This window comes from Alligator mississippiensis, chromosome 5, assembly GCF_030867095.1.
Source record: "Alligator mississippiensis isolate rAllMis1 chromosome 5, rAllMis1, whole genome shotgun sequence".
Classification (NCBI taxonomy): Eukaryota; Metazoa; Chordata; order Crocodylia; family Alligatoridae; genus Alligator; species Alligator mississippiensis.
Genome location: NC_081828.1, coordinates 124,239,013 through 124,253,142, shown reverse-complemented (window position 1 = coordinate 124,253,142; position 14,130 = coordinate 124,239,013). Strand labels below are relative to the sequence as shown.

The window sequence follows — 14,130 nt, the reverse complement described above, 5'->3', positions numbered from 1 at the left end:
CACTGGGTAATAGCAAAGAGCTGATGTTGATTTTATGTATTTGTTTAACTCATTCATACCAAAGGCGTTTATTTATTCTAAACTGTGCCATGAGGTCGTGCATTCAATAGCTATATGTTGTCACTTTTTGGTGCTTCTAATTAGAGGTGTAGAAGATTAAATAACAGTTTGACAATTTGCACTGACTTGGTTTCTCTAAATGTTTTCCTAGATTGATTAGGCCTTGGTCTAGCTCCCACTCAGATCAGAGACAAAACTCCCAACTACCTTCAACTGTGCTAGGTCAGTTCCCATATCTTGGTGGATTCATATTTTCCTCTCATTTATATGAGGTATCCTCAGTGAAGCCAACTCCAAGACAGAGTTGGTCTGTGAATGCTCGCTTCTTTTCCTACTTCTGTTGACAATACTTCCTGTCATTACCAGAGGAACCCCATCTCTAGCAGTGGTTTATGCCCTAAAAAGGAGAAGTGCCAGAGACTCCAAAGAGCCTTCCTGGGGCTTTGTTGTCATTATCAAATTTATGTGATAGGCACTTGGATACTATGGGAATGAATGGAATATGAATCCTGAGATAGAAAGAGAGAGGGCAGCCGTTCCTTCAGTTCTGTGTGATGGAATAGAGCCAGTCTGAACAGAGAGAAAGTTAAGCTTTTTGATATCAACATGTATGGGTGAGCAAACAAACTCTAGATACTTAGTGGGGAACCCGTCTGAGTCATATGCAGGAAATGATGGTTGAGCACTCTTTAATTCAGTTTGATTGATTTTTCTTTGCTAAACCTGTGAGTGACTAGACATTTAGTTCATCAAGTGCAGATCAGGGCTGGAACTTCATGCCTTGCCTGCAGTGAACACAACTACTTTCTTGAAGTCTTTGCAAAATCAAGAAGGCTCTCAGCACTAGTATTTCATTTAAACTTCCAACTCTGATATCATATTATCTCATGCTAATCCATACTATTACCAGCATGAGTTATTTTTGATGGTGTATGTATGCAGCTATGTTCATTGTAAAGGTTTCCCTTTATCTCCTTATCTCCACTCCCCATCACATTTCTCACACCCCTTTGCACAGAGCTCTCCAGATTTTTTCATCATACGAAAGTATTATTTTCAAAGGCTTTTGCTTTTCACATCCATGTCAATATCACAGATTAGAATGTGACACACATACCTGGTTGCATACTTTCTTTAAACCTGAGCCAGTAGCACTGCAAAATGTTAAGGAAAGTGCCCTTTCATCTTGCACCATCCACCACTTTAAAGTGAAGGGTTTGTTGATGTAATCCTATTTCCAATCTATAGAGGTCACCTGTAATGCAGTACTCTGAAGATAAATGTGCAGGGCTCTTGTTTGATGTCAGGAGCCCTTTTTTAAAAGTAAATTTAATGTTGGCTTGCCAGCATACTGTTAACAATTTCTTGCATATTTTTTTAAGCATAGGCAACCTTTTCTGTGATCAAAATGTATACAGATCATTTGGAGAGGATTTGTATTATGTAAATATGTTTGAGATTTTGAAAGAACTGGAAAGCTCAAGGTAATTTGTGATGGGATATAGCATCACTAGCTTCAAGATGACTTGCGTAAATGCAACTCACCAGCAGTAGTATAAATAGAGCAGTGTACCAGCCGCAGCTACCAGTTTAGAGGGGGTGCCAGAATGACATCCCTCAGGGAGCCTGTACTGCAACAGCAGTGGCTAGGATGTGGCGAGCCTGTGCCTGAGTAGTAATAGTAGCAGCAGCAGCAGCAGGGATCTTTGATATCCCACTTAGAGCTAATAAAACTCTTCCCTCCTTCGCCTCCCCACTCACATCGTGGCACTTGATAGCATCTTTTCCTAGGGTGCTGAAATAATTAATTATGCCTCTGCTTGCCAGTATACAGATAGAAGTGAAAATCACCCATATCATGGAACCAAACATATTCCATCAATGGCCATTTTACCAATTCTTCAAACAGTCTGAAACAACTACTCATTAGTTCAGTAGTGGACTTCTAGGCCTGTATCCATCTGACCTTGCCAACAGCAACAACATGCAGCACCTACCTAGTGCCTACTGCATGTTCTAAAGGATTGTTTAAGGGTCAGATACTTAGATGTGAGGGTACAAATATATCCTTGCCTTTGTCTTCATTGTGCTTGCAGTTGCTGCAAGCATGTCCATGCAAATATGACATTGTTTTCTGAAAGTCTAGACTGGCTGGGGTCTGGGGCCAGGGAGGGGGGTTAAACTTACCTTCCCTGAGTATAGAGCTGCCCTGCTAAAACCTTACTGCTGGCTGTGACTGTGGACTACAAATCCCGCAGGCACCTGGAAGCAGGAAAAAGTGATGAGCAACCCTGCAGAGTCCTGCTGCTGTGATTGTAGACTGCAAATAGCAGAGACCTTGGGGGCAGCAGGAAGAGGAAGCAAAAGCACAGCCCATGCTGGCTACATGCCAGAGACCTGTTCTCTAGTGCCCCCCCAAGCTTCTGGTCTCAGCCACTGCAGGTATGTGGCTGCATTTTCTGAATCAAAAGTGAATGTCTTTCTAGTTGTTTCTCAGTTTAATCTCTGCAGTTTAGACTAACCTGAAAAGATTGAATTGATTCAGCTCTGGGCTTTTTGACTGTCTGCTTATGTCAGCAGAAGGCATAGCTTATGTCAATGGAAGAATTGTTTGCTTAATCTAGTTTTGCCAAGTACTTGTGGCAGCAGAACGTCTTTGCTGGTATAACTCCATCTCTAGCAGGCTTTTTTTTTCTTACACTCCTATTGGGCATAGCTGGGCTAACAAGCCCAAGTACATGCATGTTCTGACCTGCCTCTTGGTCTTATTTTCCTTTCAGTTAAGAAGATTAATGCATATTAATAGGAGTCTTTTGTCTGGGTTCCTCTGCAAGGCAGGAAAAAGGAACCTCTCTGTAGTTATATTACTATGGCAGAAAGTGTTCATTATTAATGGCAGTCTGCAAATAAATGTGCAAATCTTGGTGCATTTTTCACAACCTTGCTGCCATTTCCTGTCTTTGGAAATGGCTGCAAGGAGCTACTCTGTTCATCTGGCATGCACAAAGAACCAGTAACTCTTCTGCTTGCTATCCTTGTGTTTTCTGACACACAGTAGTCATGCTGGGAGTTAAAGTTAGGTTAACAGGAGTAGGTAGCTGTAAAAAAAGTTCTGTTTCTCCAGATCTTACCCCACACTAACTTCTGTCCTTTCACTTTCTATGTCCTTTTTTTGTGCAGTTATTTTCTTTGTTTCATCTGTCTGAGAATCAGCTGCCAGCAGGCTGCATTCTCTAGGCCAACTCTGCTTGGTATGTGGTTATTCAAACCCCTGCTGCTACAAAAGAACCCCATTTTCCAGGCTCAGTCACTTTCTTTATCTGTATTTGTAGGCTGTTCCTCACCATTCCCCACACAGGATGCAATGAAATGTTTCAATAACTTACATCTCCCCAGAAGCATGGTTTCTTTGAATCTTATGCTTCTTTATGGAATCAGTTGGTAAAGGGCTCTGCATCTCATGAGGCAGCCATCACCCATCTCTCTGGGTGCATCTATACGTGCTTTACTGTAGAGTTGACTAACTAGCATTGCAGTAAAGCGCCACTGTCTATCTACACATGAGCCAGTGTTAGGCCACAGTAAATTAACTATTTTCAGTCACATAGAAGGGCAGCATTTCTGACTACTTTTTATTCTCTGGGTCTCATGTGCCTATACAAGGTACTGCTGTGACAGCACCCCACTGTCTACCCACAAAGTTAAGGTTTATACTGTTGTTCACTTCCAACAGGCAACTTTGTCCAGAGTGAAGTATGGAAGTTGTCAGTGGCAGCTGCTATACCCTGCATATGGGGTTGGTTGATACAGTTAATCCTTAATAAATTTATCATTAGCTAACCAAATTCTCATCCGCTTGAATTTAACACCAAAATTCCTATTAACTTCTGTAGGAAAAGGATTTGATCCAGATATTCATTTCACTAGATTTTATCCTGATGTCCAAACATATTGTACAGTATACCTTCATAAATCCAGATCTCGAAAATCTGGAATTCTTGAAAATCCAGCACTTTTTAAGCTTCCCCCTTCACTCCCCCAGATGTGGAGCAGGAAGCTTGAACGCAGTGGCTGCCACCTCAATCCACCACCCCGCGCTGCTCCATGTGTGACTGCTGCTCCAAGACTGACTGCTGCTCCTCCTCCTCCCCCCCAACCTCCCTGGACGTGGAAGGGGAAGCTTGCCACACGGTGGCTGCCATCCACTACCCTGCTCTGCCTGCAGCCACTGCTCCGGGTCCGGCCGCCACTCCGGTTTCAAAGAACTGGAATGTTCAAATTTCTGGCAGGTGCTTGGTCCCAAACATGCCGAATTTATGAGTTTATACTGTACTAAAAAGGCCAAGGGGCCACCATCAACTGCTTTTTATCATCCCTTTGTGCCACTCTGACAACATAGAGAGGAAGGAATGGAGAACATTCAGCCTGGGACTTCCATAATGGGCGCGGAGGGGGAGGGGGGGGGGAGGAAGGGAGTACAGCTGGTATTGCTAGCTCCTGTGCTTTGTTCCCAGAAGCTCCTGGTACAAAAAAGCACAAAGGGAGTGCATTAAGAAAGAAGTAGCTAGAATGTGCTATGTCATCATCTCCAGAGCTACCTTAGTTGGCTGCTTGGGGGAGAAAATAATTATTGTCTAGGCTTATGAATCCTGCTCTTCTGGAGATCCCTGAAACTTGCAAAGATGCAGGCTGTATTAGAAGCTGGAGCTTCTCTTTTCCTTCTGATTCAGTAGGCTGCCAGCTGGTAAATCTTAAGGCTTTTCCTATTCCTTGGAGCAAAATGTAGATGGCCTTTTACAAGCACAAGAGGTGGTACATTGGCAACAGGCAGAGGTGGGCCATGATATTCAGAAGGGCATGTGGCAGAACAGAGCTTTGTTGTTTCCAGTCCTTCATTAATGTAAAACCCCTACATCATTGGAGATTTTACTCTAGTGGTGTAAATTTGTTTCTGTGCATCCGTAACTTGCACTTATACCAGATGGCCCTAGGTCTTAGAGTTGGAAATGGCTTCTTTTTGCTTCCAGGTGCCTCTGGGATTTGTAGTCCACAGTTGCAGCCAGCACTAAAGTATGAGCGGGGCAAGTGGTGTTTAACCCCACTCCCTGGCCCCAGACTCCAGCCGGGGTTTGCCTGGTGGGGGGGAGAGTCCACTCCCCTCCCCCTCCCCCTGCATAGACCGGGCTGCATCCCTGGCTGGGCTTGTCCCCCGCCCCTGCCCCTTTGTCAGCCAGGCTTCAGTGGTCCAGCTAGGGAGCAGAGGGGCAGGGACAGCTTTGCTCTCTGGAGCAGACAGCACAGCTCAGCCCAGGGCTGCAAAGCATGCTGGGATGCTGGGGGACTCTGATTCAACTTGAACCAGGAAGAGGTCTGGGACAGAAGTTTCATAAACCAGTTTGACCCAAATCAGTTAAGTCTGATACTACATTCATCCAGGTTTACTTTAAACTAGTTTCAAGCATTTTGAGACTGGTTTATTTGCACTTATCTTCTGTTCTGTTACAGGTTTAAACCAGTTTCTGATCACTTAAACCAGTTTATGTGTAACTTCTGTCCCTAGCCAGAGTGTCTCTTGTGTTACTGTTCTAGGGATAGCAAGAATGGATAGGCTTCTTCTTTCCCTCATACAAGGCCCAGCTAGAGTCACAGTTTCTGCACTTAATGGATCCAACTCCTGTGTTGTTTCCAGCTGAGCAGGAGCTGCCTTTAAGTGAGTAAGGTAGGAGATGCTCTCTTTACTTCCCTTGATACCCACCTGTGGAGCTGATATTCAAAGGGAGAGTATGGTACATCCTTATAAGGTGATGGTGTGACAGGATTGTTCTTCCTGCATTCAAGGAAGCTCCACGTGGCACAGTTCAATTTTGGGGGCAGTATTGTTTCACCACAGACCACCAAGTAAATTCTGTAATCTTGCCCTCCCAGAAAACTAGCCCCTCAGACTCATGTCGTACATCAGATATTGTGGTTGCACCCTTCTTCTTTATTGTTAATGTAAGAGATCTGCATTAAAAAAAAATCGTTCTGCCTTTCATAAGATTTCAGCTGCTCCTTCTTTATTCCTCATCTTGCATTGTAATACCTAGTTTTTCGTAATTAGTAGCTGTGGAAATGATTATGCCACAAACACAAGCAGTTGTCGTGTAAGTAAAAAATAATGTTTTAAGAAGCAAAGCTTGGGTTTTCTTCCTTTCCTGCTTTGCTTTGCTTTCTTGCTTGCTTTCTAAATGGCCTCAAAAGCAAGGAAGGAGTATATGAATTCTTTCCATAGTGCCTTCACCTTAGGATTTCTCAGGTTTTTATACATGGAAATAAGTTAAAGATCAGGTATTCCCTGAAAAGTGTCTGCAAAAGTGGTGTTGGCAGCTTTCATGTTTGTTGCCCTCAGAAGCTACTAATTGCATGCACTTAGTCTCCAAGTAAAACCACAGGCCTTTTTCCTTGCAAGAGGACCCTGTCCCCTGAGAAGTGGTTGGATTCTTCTGACCATCAGCAGTAATAAAGCTTTTGTTGGCCATGTGATGCTACCCTCATTTGCACCCATGCAGCTCCAGTTTTGTTCCCCCAGTCTCATTCTCTCTCTCTGCCTTCAGATTACACCTTTGGTATTTGATATACTACCACCTGGGTAGTGTTGCTTAGATATTTACTGTTATTTCACTCAGGATAATAAGATTTGCGCTGAGGGAGTACCAGATGAAATGGAATCTGCAATTACTTCAGTCTTAGCTGTTTCCATTCTGAGTGACTTTTAGGAGTAAAATCAGTAGAAACAAATGTTTGCTGCTAAATTCAGTGCACATAGCTAAATCTTGTCAGGCATGTGAGATTCACTTCTCTGTACAAGCCCAGAATGCAGCAACACACTGCTAAAGTGCTTAATATAAGGGTAAGGTGATACATGTTCCCTATGCAGTTGGTCTAATAAAAGGTATCATTTTGGAACCAAGAGTTCTAGTTTTTTTTATATCTTTTTTGTCTCAGACCAACAGGGCTACCGAGGACACCCTTGATACATGATCCCTATGCATTCATGTGTGAATGTCACCCTGCGAGCAGCTCTGCTGAGCCTGAAGGTGACATTTTTACTTAATTACCTTTCAGAGATGAATTGTTTTTGACATTCGCAGCACCCAAAAAAGGGTTATTGCCTGGGTTTTATGTAGATAGGGAAATGGAGGTACGCAGTGATTGAATGGCTTGTTTAAGAGTGTACAGTGAGCTAATGGCAGAGGTGGGCCGCAGCACTCAGAATTTCTAGGTCTTGCCCTCACTCCTCACATTCCTTCAGAAATATAGAAATAATGCAATATGCAAGCAGAATTGTATCCAAACACAACATCTGTCAGAAATGGCAGCAGCTCTTCAAATTTGCAAGAATGGATTGATTTATTAAAAACTTAGGAGTTTTCTTAGTTGTAAGAGGGAAGGGATGTGAGAATGCAGTAAATGATTTTCTCTCATTGTGAGAAATGGTTCCCAAAAGATTATGAAATATAAAGTTAAAATAGCTGTAAGGCCTCAGCTGAAGTTGTCTTTTAAATTGAAGTTGTGGATGCAGTATCTTTAGACAACAAAATCCATTTTTGTTGGCTTTCCAGATCTGCAGTTGGAGCTCTACTGTTGTATATTTCAGTATTGCATTATAATGTGCCCATGACAGGTTTATAGAATTCAGACAGGCACCAGAAAGATTCACGAAGAATGGCAAAAGGCCTTTACATAGTTTTTATATTATTCTCACAGCTGGAGTGTTTATAGCACAGAACAGAGTGTAACAAGAGCAAATGCTGAACCACATCAAGCAGTTTCCTTGTCATGCATGTCATTTAAATATCAAATCTATAAGGGCGTTTGCTATGTTCTTCACACACAGAAAGACCACAACTAAGTGCCTTAAAAGTATCCTATGAGTTTTTAAAAATGTGAACAAACAACTCTTTCTTTTGATAATTCAAATACGTTGTTCTACTCTGTTGGTTCTGCAACATCTGGTGTTTAAAAAAGTGTTTTTAAATGTCACCTCCCTTCCTCCTTTCTCCACACCCTTAACCATTGCACCTTAACCCCAGCATAACAAGAAGCATTCCTTTCTGAATCAGCTTGCAGAGGATCTTGCAGAGTTAATGGATAATGTCTGCACAGGCTTTTGATTGTGTTTTTGAATTAATCTAAGAAGTAAAGAGTGAACGGCATAAAATATCTTGCATGGAGAAAATGAACTTAAATTTCCTAGGTGACTCAATGAAAAATTATTACTGTATGGCCACTGCAGAAATGATTACTTAGGGTTTTTTGCACAGTGGTGTTAATGTGACATAAAAGTTCTGGCTGAAGTTCCCTTGAAAGTTCACAGTCCAGCTTCTCAAGAATGAAATGCTGTTACCAACTGTGTAAGCCCTTGGATGCACTCAATGATTAATTGCAAATCTGAATTATCCTCTGTACAATTACCAAAATAATGGACTTCATGAAGAGTTTTTATCTGAAAATGAACTGGCAGTGTAGAGTCTACATCTAGGTAGGCACAGGAAATTGCATTGAAATTATAAATTTGCTTATGTAACCTTTCACAGAGTGTGGCTCCATCACTAGATATATATATTTTTGTATATAATCTTGGCATAGTCCAACATTAAGTGTCAGATGTTATACAGAATACAGTAACAGGGTACTTTGTTTTGTAAAGCACAGTGTGTAAGGGTATAGTTTGAACTCCCAGGGACAGCTGTGGAAGCTTCAGTGAGCCATCCTGAATATATGGGGACTTAAAGGATCTTGCAAGCACTTGGTGCTAAGCTTGGAGAAAGGTGATTTAAATCTCATTGAAGTCAAGAGAAATCATATTACTCTGTGTGCTAAACCTTGTAGTAAATAGATTGGCACTCAAATATGTTGCATCAACCAGGGAAAGATACGTGGGCACAGTGAGTCTCAGAAGTTGCCTGTGGTTTCCAAAGATTATAAATATAGAGCAAATGTTAAGGTAAAATAAACCCAGCACCAAAGAGAATGTTACATGAATGGTTTTGGATTGGCTTCTTTTTTACACAACTGTTGGAAATAGGTTATTCCAGTGGGGGCCAGCCTTTTGAGCAGGTGTGCCACAAATTAGCCCTGCAGACTTTGGGTGTGTCCATACATGCAAGCATGTGTACTTGCAACAGCTCAAATAGAAGTGGTGCAAATTTGAGCTGGGGCTTTTTGCCTCTGCCTGGGCATGCACTTTCGTGTGGGGCAAATTGTGCCACTTGGAGCAAAATAACCCTGCCTGCCTCCTCCCGGATCTGCAGCCAGGGGGAGCTAGCACCTGTGCTGGCCCCAGCAATATAAAAAGCTGCCCTGGCAAGTAGCTCAGGGCTACTTGCTCTCAGGATCTTCTGGGGACCGGCCTATTGGTACCTGGTGAAACTATCCCTTGTGCCAGCAGGACTGCCGAAGCAGCCCCGAGAGTTCCCTGCACCCTCTACCCACTGCAGCAGCCTGGCAGTGGGGGCTGCTGCCTGGCTATGACCTGCTGTGCACCTGCCAGACCTGGATAGAGACTGCACAGCCAGTAGTGGCATCTGCCCCTCTGGGCCAGCTGCCAGTGGGCTGTGGCTGCACAGTTGCCTTTGTGCGGCACTACTGCCATGTGTGCCCCTGCCCGGCCATATGGGCAGCTATCACCCAAAAGATGTTCCTGTGTAGTGGCCTGCTTTGAACTGTCAAAGCATGTCCTCCTGGTCCCAACTGGCCAGGAGGTCAGCCACCTCTAGCTGGGTCCCAGGTACCAGCCCTGAGCAGGCTTTTCTGCCTGGGTCCTGCCAGTTACCTCACTAGCAGGAATTCCCTATTTAAAACCTGAAAAATCTCTGGAAAAAATCCCTAATGTACTCTTTAAAATATCACCAATTCCATGGTCCTCCACAATTAAAGCAAAAGGCCACTAGATAGATAGATTGATACATTGATAGTTCAATTGATCAATCAGTTGGGCAATGTTTTATTAATATAGTTACAATTGTAAAGCAACTTCGAAACCTACCAGCGCTTCCATCATAATAAAATTAATCCTAATTATCTATACAGTTTGGCACTGACTTTGGTCTTCTATGTCATTGTTCCATCAAGGCACGGCAGGTGAGAGAAGTGGGTGGTTGGCCCAGAAGCAGGCAGGCAGGCAGGCCGACATCTAACTGGCCACAGGAAGGCCCCCTGTTGCAAGCTGCTAGCCTGGTACCTCTTTCATTCTCTGTCTCTCATAATCTTCTCTCAGCTCCTGGGTCTTTTTACTTCCTTTTTGCCGGCCAATTATCTTTATCAGCTGTGCCCACTCCTCTGGAGCAGGCTTGCAGTTACTTCTTACTGCCTAAAGCTGAGCTGCAGACTCTGGCTCAAGCAGCCTGCTACACTGGACTACTGCCCCCTGAAAGCAGGTAGTCTTCTACAAAAACATACCCAGGCTCATTTAATCTTGCTAGCACAGGTAACAGTAGCAGTGAAGTTGGAACAGTATTGACTTCAGCATGTTGTAGGAACCAAAGTACACATCTAAGATCCCAGCGAGATTGCTAGTCCACGCTGCTGTGCCTTTACTGTCTTACTTCCCTACGCCAACTAGATTAATTAGCCTTCCTCTGCTACAATCACACCTTCCTTGTTCTATGTAGGAAGGAACCAAAAGAAACTTGGCTTTTTTAGCCTAATAGAAAAGATTAGAGGGAATGTGATTGCTCTCTAAATATATTAGGAAGGTGAACACATTAGAGACAGACGAGTCATTTAAGAAGGGTGGCAATGTAGTCAGATGAAAGAGGTATACAATGGCCAGGAGTAAATGTAGGCTAGCTATTAGAATTGGGTCCCCAACTATCAGAGGAGTAAGTTCTGAAATAGCTTTCCAGTAGCAGCCATGAGGGGCAAATAACCCAACTAGAATTAAAAGTGAATATTGGTAAATTGAAGAATGGAATTGCATGTGGTGCTACGTATAGTAGCAGGAGGCTGGACTCAGTGGTCATGAGGTCCCTTTTTGTCCTTTGTTCCCTTGTGCCTCAAACAACTGTTATGTAAGTTGGTTCATTAGTAAAAGAGTACAAAGCTGTGCTGCATAAATGCCGAGCATTATGTTCTGTCATTCCAGAGGACTGAGAGGGCACAGAGCCTCTCTCCTTCTGGATGTTGTACTTTTAACTTCCTTGCCCAGGTTCTGCCATGGTTTTTAAGATGTTTGGGTTACAATAAGATGTAGACAGGAGAGTGGGAGGGCTTTGGTTGCACTAGCCACCACAATCCACACTAGCCACCTCAAAAGGCTGGTGGTTGGGTTCTGTGGGGAGGGTAGACTGCACTCTTTCAAATAGTTTGTTAGTTGCTACTCTTATTTATACCCCCTTAGAGGTGTTTCCTCTAATCAGAGCCCTCTGTGATACTGCAGCTAGTGTGATGACCGCCCACTGCCCTCCCTGCCCTCCTCCCATCTCTTTTACACAGCTCTGTGACCTGGAAATCCGATTATTGTGCAACCCCTGCTTCTGTAACACTTAAGAATTTCAAGGGAAAAGGGGAGGGCAATTCCCTGTGGGCCACCAACCATGTAACAGTTTTTTGTTCTCACATGGCTTAGTCCCTTTTCTATGCATGACTCTCATCTGGGACTTTGTTGGCTCTTATTCATTTTATTCCAGTTAGCATTTAGTTCACACATCATTATGTGAAGCGCTGGTTACGAAGATACACTGCTTTTGTCATAACAGAAGTATTCTGTGTGCACCTGCAGTTTGAGGTTTGTGTTGGGGGAATATTGCTAAGTGAATAAAAAGGTTGAAATCATTTACTCTTTTGTGTGATTCCACCTGTTATACAGTTGTTTTGTTGTGTGTGTGTGTGTGTGTATGTGTGTTAAGAACAACCTGGAGGTGTGTTTATGGCTAAAGGGAAAAGATACCTCAGGGTTACTAGGCTTTAAGAACAGAAAAAAGCAAAATCTTGAAGGCAGATGTCTTTTAACATGGTGCAAGTATCCAATTTTATAACCACAGGGACAGGATGCTGCATATCTCTCTTAAGATGGAAGCTATGTATTCATGATAGCACCATGACATTTTACAAATATGAATTACACTTTGCATTCCTTTTACAACAGAACAACAGCTGTTCTTACAAAGCCGCCTCTTTTTGCTCTACGTGTTGCTCTACGTGTAGAGGACCATTCTGTGACCTCAGGATATACCTGTGCAGATGCTGCTGAATCCAACCCATATTTGCCTTCTTTTCTTGGCTTCTGAAGCTCAGTGGACCCAGTATTTCACTGTTCTTGACCACCTGAGAAGTAACTGGGGAAGAATTTCTCTGGAAGCCTTCCCAGTTGTCACACCAACCCTTGATCCCACATCGAAGGCAGGAGAGAACACATCAGGATGCACTGCAGCTGTGCCCTGCTGGTTTCCTAAGCAGGTGCCTTAACCTCAGGTTGCAGAATCAGGGAACTGCAACTGGCTTCTTGATGGCATCCCCTAGCTTGTTATCTCCAGTCAAAACTCAGCACAAGTTGGGGGTCTAGCATTAATGACATTTGTAAGAGAATCACGGAGGTCAAGGTTGGGCTCAGAAGCTTTACTTACCATTCACTGCCAAGGACAATCCGTAGAGGGTGCAGTGACAGCCCCCTTTCAGACTACACTGAATGAACAGCACCCAGGGACTTTAAGTACCTAAAGCAGGAACGTATTCTCCTCCTTCCCCCTTGTGCTCAGCATTATGTTCCCTCCCCTCCCATTCTTCCCTCCCCTGCCTGCCACTGCTACTGCCACCGTCCCTTGCTAACCTGGGGGTGGGAGGAACTCCACAGCAATGCTTTGTTCCAGCTGGGCTGAGCAGCGGCTGGGCTTAGCCCAGGATAATGGCAGTGGTGGTAGCAGGCAGTTCCTCCTCCCTGACTGATCCCTACAGGTGTCCCCAACCAGTCCAGGAGCAGGCTCAGGGAGGGGGAACCCACTAGCCCACTTGTTGCTATTGCCACTACTACAGTCCCAAGAGGAGCATGCTCCCCATATAGGCTGACTGGAGCAGGGCAGGAGCACATCTGGAGCTTCCCCCAACACTGCCTGGTTAGCTGGGGACAGCCCCTGTGGTGGGCAGGGAAGCAGGGGGGAATGTGCTATTGAGCTCATAGAGGAAGGGGTAGGGTTTGGGGGGGGGGGATGAGGTAGGATTCTTACTTGATATGGTGACTTAAAGCAAGTTTCCTGCTGCTGCTCTTGCTGTGTGGTTTACTGATGGGGACGGAGGGGGAGGGGGAGGGGGAGGAGAAGTTGGAATCAGGGGCACAAGCACCCCGCTTTACAAAATCCTGGATCCACTCTTGTTTACTATCCCCTGATTCAGGAATGAACATGGCTTAAAATGAAAATACCTTAATACATTCTGGTGATAGCTCTGAAATTGGAATTCAGTCCCATGTATCCACATTAAGTGGAAATCAAAATAGTTCAGTTATGCTAACAATGCTCCTGTAATGGCAAATGCTGGTATTTATGCTCATGGGGATTTTCTACAATTGATCTGCTGTATTCAGTGAACTCTTTTTAGAGACTGATATTCATGCCTGGATGCTGTGGTGATTGTTGCTTTTTAAATGCTTAGACAGAGCTGTGTGAGAGCTATAATGTGTCCTCAAATACACATTAACATTAATCTGCCATTTCATGTACGTATTTGCATGATGTGGTGTAACCGCAGAATAAAATGTTGCCAGTTTTTGCCCCATAGTTCTTAAATTCAACATAAATAAAAACAATTGTTTCAGTGTTTCTTTTGAAAGGATTTTTTATTGTGTTTCATGGTAGTAATCGGCTATTTTTGTTGAAAGCTGAGTATCAAGACAGGAATTGAGTTGCAGTAAAACAATTTATGCTACAAGGGAAGCTGTATATTTCCATAGAACATATCCTGCGATGAAAGCTTCTTTCTTAAGTAGTCACTCTGACTAAATAACACATTCTTTCCAGATATACATGCCATTTTGTTCCTTGACAGGTAATTACAATCTTGTTCCTCAAAAACATTTTTTTCAAAGCTCCACAACAG

At 43.6% G+C, this 14,130-nt stretch overlaps 1 protein-coding gene across 7 annotated transcripts in view; it reads left to right on the top strand.

Annotated features, from left to right (window-relative positions):
- SUGCT (succinyl-CoA:glutarate-CoA transferase) overlaps positions 1-14,130 on the top strand; it is a 552,725-nt gene that overhangs the window by 379,044 nt on the left and 159,551 nt on the right. The window contains exons 14-15 of one of the 7 annotated variants that reach the window (XR_009462532.1): positions 7,045-7,136; positions 12,188-13,853. The exons of 5 other annotated variants lie outside the window; for them this stretch is intronic. The gene's annotated coding sequence lies outside the window, so the exon portion shown is untranslated. Of the gene's footprint in view, positions 1-7,044; positions 7,137-12,187; positions 13,854-14,130 lie in introns of those variants that run through there. One more of the 7 variants, XM_059728665.1, reaches the window with a different exon arrangement.